Source organism: Anoplophora glabripennis, unplaced genomic scaffold, assembly GCF_000390285.2.
Source record: "Anoplophora glabripennis isolate ALB-LARVAE unplaced genomic scaffold, Agla_2.0 scaffold192, whole genome shotgun sequence".
Lineage (NCBI taxonomy): Eukaryota > Metazoa > Arthropoda > Insecta > Coleoptera > Cerambycidae > Anoplophora > Anoplophora glabripennis.
The window spans coordinates 60,474-65,224 of NW_019416579.1; the positions used below are offsets into that span (position 1 = coordinate 60,474).

At 29.4% G+C, this 4,751-nt stretch overlaps 1 protein-coding gene across 1 annotated transcript in view; it reads left to right on the forward strand.

Annotated features, from left to right (window-relative positions):
- Window positions 1-1,184: 1,184 nt before the first annotated feature.
- Window positions 1,185-4,751, forward strand: part of LOC108906493 (gustatory receptor for sugar taste 64e-like) — a 39,414-nt gene continuing 35,847 nt past the window's right edge. Inside the window, exon 1 of the mRNA XM_023455002.1 lies at window positions 1,185-1,211. The gene's annotated coding sequence lies outside the window, so the exon portion shown is untranslated. The remainder of the gene's footprint in view (window positions 1,212-4,751) is intronic.

Consider the following 4,751-nt stretch of genomic DNA (forward strand, 5'->3'; position numbering starts at 1 on the left):
TTTTCCAAGTAATGCTGATTTTTTTGTACACACTAATGAAACACCCTGTATAAAAAGAATTGGGTAAGGAATGTACAAAAATAATTTTTTAAGAGTTCAGATCAGTTTTACTAAATTTTCAGAGATTAAAGAGTTCTAAAATTCAATATCTAACTGAAATGTATCATAACATACTCTCCTTACGCAAAAAAATGAGGACAAATTTAGTACAAACTATTTTAAACTGAAAAATAGAAAGAATCTTTTAATAAATGTCTATATTTAATGTAAAAACCGATATAGAAAAAAAGAAATTTTAACCTTGTTAAGTCTTTATAAATAATCTGTATTATAAACTCGTGAAATTTGTCATCCTAGGGTTTAGTTATATTAATTATAGTTACGTAGCAAGATTTTTAATATAAAATCTCCAAAGTGATTTTTCGAAAACGTTTTCCATAATTTTCATATGTAACATCATTTTATGCAGTTTTTTACAAAAATGGAAAAATTGCGTATATACAAAATCTTGTGATTATTTTTGTAACTAACTCGATTAACAAAAACAAATTTGTCGACAATCAATCAATATACAAGTTTTGGAACGGTATTGTATAAAATCGTTATGAAAATTGTTTACCCGCTTACAATAAATATTTAACTTCAAGGCAATCGATATAAAATTTTAAATAAACTCTATTTAAAGTACCAACTTATGCAGTAATACGATAGCTGTAATTGCGTGATATATAAAATTATTTCGTTGTATTGAACTTAGATGTTTATCCAACATGTTTGTTTTACGAATACAAATAGTTGAAAATCATAAATCATTCAGGATTGTTATTGAATTTAAAAACGCATGTGAAACGTTACCTTCGTTTCACAGACAATACGTATTACAAGCTGCTCGAAACAAGTTCATGAAAGTATCACTAAATTATCCGCAATGAAGTACATTACCAAAATTAAAGTGTTGCCCAAACATCAAAAAGGAAAAGAATACGTTCCCCAAACTTTTTATCAGTCTTGCAAGGATTTGCTGACCTTCGCCCAATGTTTGGGATTATTTCCTTTGAGTGAAATACGACAGGCTGAACCAAAGAAGTTGAAATCCAAATGGCTGTCGTTTAGAGTGCTCTACAGCGTTGTGCTGTTTGTGTTAATCTTTCTTTGTTCGGCTACTTCGATTTACAAAGCTCTTAACCGCGACGCGGTGTTTTACAGCTTAGGTAAGTCAACAAATTTTATCTGCTGAATTAATTTAATACTTGATTATATTTTCGCTAAATCCTAAATTACCATCGATTAAACTTTTGGTTTTATCTTAAAATACTATTCCGCATAAGCAGCAGAATTACAAAACGGGTGTGCTTGCAAGCTTTTTTGTTTATATGTCTATCGGCAAATCGTCGAAATTATCTATTTTTTCCACAGAAATGTAAATTTATTAATACTGAAATAATAAATACTGCATATATGCATATTTATGGAGAATAGGCAACTTACATGTTTGATTTCTTTTAAAGCTGCATAAATTTGTAGTCAACAATTAACCGTAGCAAATAAAATCAGTGCCACTAATGCTGCAAANGTTGTATAATTATTAAATATTTTTGTAAATAAATTAAATTCTTAAACTTATTTTACACCAAAATTAATTAATTAATGAAATGATGATGTAATTATTAAAAAGCCTGCAACAAGTACGTCAGTATGATTAATGAAGCAAAAAAAATAAGGTATTACAGGAAATATACTGTAATATTATTAATGATTAAAATGACGATAAATGCAAAAAAATGTATCTTGCTTCTAAGGCGAAAATGACTATAATATTCGTGATTAGCTACCCCAGATTAAGTACAAAAGAATTTTTGTACGTGGTCCAGAAGCCGAGAGAACAAAGATTTTACAAGTGCGAGCCATTTAAACTGCACGTCATCAGTTTTCAGAGAGAGCGCGCGCCGCTTCCCCCTACTTCTCAGTCCGGTCCAGCTGACGCACTCAGTGCTTGCATGCTTCAGTTTATTACTCAATTACTAATACTAAAAATCAAGTAAACATATCCTACTATTTTTTTTTAAATATAAGTATTCAATATTAACCTCCATCAGGCGCATCGCTGTAAAATGTTAATTGCGCCCTCAATTTTTTTTTTAAATAAAAAAATTATCTCGGCTCCAGAAGGTCGTAGAAAAACATTTTTTTTTTAAATTCGTGAAAAAATGTCAGCAATTTCTTTCTTTAAAAGTCATTTTCATAAAATAAAAATTGTAATAGTTATTTGAAAAAAAATACCCAAGAAAAGTGCAACTTTTTCAGACATTTTTTGATCCTTAAAATTAATAAAATCGTCAACATTTTTTAACAGCATGATAATATAACTCTTTAAGAAGAAAATAAACCGAAAATCGTCACTGTAGGGCTATCCGCTGAGAAGATCTAGCCAATTTTCGAGAGCGCCTTTTTTTCAAAAAATCCATATATCGAAAAATAATTAATATTTTTGAATGTTTCAAAAATGTACTATTTTGGGCTATACTTGCAGTAAATAGCAAGTATGGGAACGTAGATGTAAACGAGTTATAGAAGAAGAGAAAAGAGAAGATTTCTAACGTTTTTTCCGATATATCTCGAAAAGTAACAAAGCAATCGATACTTACAAAAAATCAGTCGATAGATCTTTTTAAAACGTACAACTTTCTCATTTAAAATTTTTCAATGGGTGCTATATTTTTTTAGTTATTTTAGAAAAACCGTTTTTTGCAACTTTGCGATTTTTTTCACCATGTTGGATCGAGTTTAAAGAACAAGAAACTCAATTTAAAATTTGATTTTCTATACGGTCATATTTTTTTTGTCCAGGTAATAATTTCTGTAAGCATTTCTCTATAATGCTTGGACTATGTCGTCGATTTATTTCGCCAAAGAGATAAAAATTATTTTCATAAATCTAAGTCGGCATCACTAAAATCTGTGGGTTTTAATACCCCTTTGTTTTATGCATATTTTGTTTGCGCCTTTCCAAAATGATCCCACAATTATTTTAATTTGCAAACTGCTAAATGTTTGCATCAACAGGATGTTTTTGTAAATCAAAACATCATACCAATTCGTAATTGACGCAAAACTGTCGACAATTCTTAAATTTTACAGATATGTGTGAATGATGAGTATCCGATTACCATGAAATTTAGAAAATTTCTACTTTACTGATACCTAATAACAGATTAAATCTTGAACAAACATTATCAAGGAAAGTGACAATAACTCAATTTTATCAACCGTTAAGTAAATCAATCTTATTAAGATTTTTCCTATTACAATTCCAAATCTGTTACCTATTGTTTAACAACCGAAAAATTAGTCAAAGGAATACGTTAGACATGTATCATTAATTCACTTTAAGTCGAGAAAGGAAACGATAGAATAGTAGTTAATATTATTTAAATTACGGTTACGTGTGGGTATGTGGCTCCCACTGATGTCAAAAACACCAAATAAATAACCGACATTGTTAAAGGACTAGATATACATTCAAATATACAAGGTGGAAATAAATAAATGTGAAAAAATTAAGTTGATCCTCGCTGATAATTAACAAGACGTCTTTCATGTAACAAAATTAACAGGGACATAAAAAATAATCATTCAAAGAAATATCCTGCATTCTTGCTATCCTATTATCACCCTTGACAAAAACTAACAAAACAAAACACGTGAGAAACGGTTACTACAAAGAGATCTTTTTATTTCCACATTTTAGGATTGTTTCATCACTGGTAGGCCCTTTAATTTTTTCACGTTATTTATTTACACTCTATAGATGTACAACTTTTTCCATTTTGCCATAATATGCTCTGAGAATTTGAGACCGAGACAAATAAACGATAACCTATTTTAAACACGAAAAATCTTGAAAATTATCTGGGCCTCCGTTAAACTATAATAAACCGCCATGAAGATTCAAGCCTATCCACAATATTGCGATTAATTACAGAATAATGCAAATAAAAAAAAAACATGCCGATATGTGTGCAGTTGAAAGCTATGGAACGCAGTTTAATGTGCTGTGGTGAATATTGAAATAATTATATACTCTTTGGGTTCCTACATGGCCATATTTTATTCCCAATAGCGGTGGCGTGCGAGTGGTTTGGTTATAATAGGATGTTCGTCACATTTTCAGATATTGCCATAAAATAAAATAATGTGGCGAAAGGCTTGACCCGTATTTTTTTAATGTTGCAAGATATCGTTATTCAAGTGGTAATTAAAAAAAAATGTAAGAGTGAAACAAATTTGGCGGTCACTAAAACCTCATACCACTGTCTCTTTTTATGTATTAATGTAGAGACATAGAATAGTTACTTTAATAAGAAGTTTTCGATAATGTATGGCTATAGTTTAGCACGTCATAAGTCAATAACAATGGCGTACGATTCGAATAAGAATCTTTAAAATCAAATAGAAATTTACTTTCATTGTAAAACAGTAAGTATAATAGGGTGGACCAAAAAACAACAATATTTTTTTTCCGTGTCTCTTGTGAAAATATGTTAGTTTGTCATGTCAAAAAAAAATTTTTAGTGGTCGCTCAAGATTTTTAAAAATTTCCAAAATCGTCAAAAATATATTTTTTTTCGTTATTTTATCATTTTCTAGGTTGAAAAAAATCTCGATTCTGAAAATTTCAAATCGATATTTTAATTTCTAAAGGTCTCTCATAATTATTTTAACTTTCAAAGTAGTGTACCTATGTTTTCGAG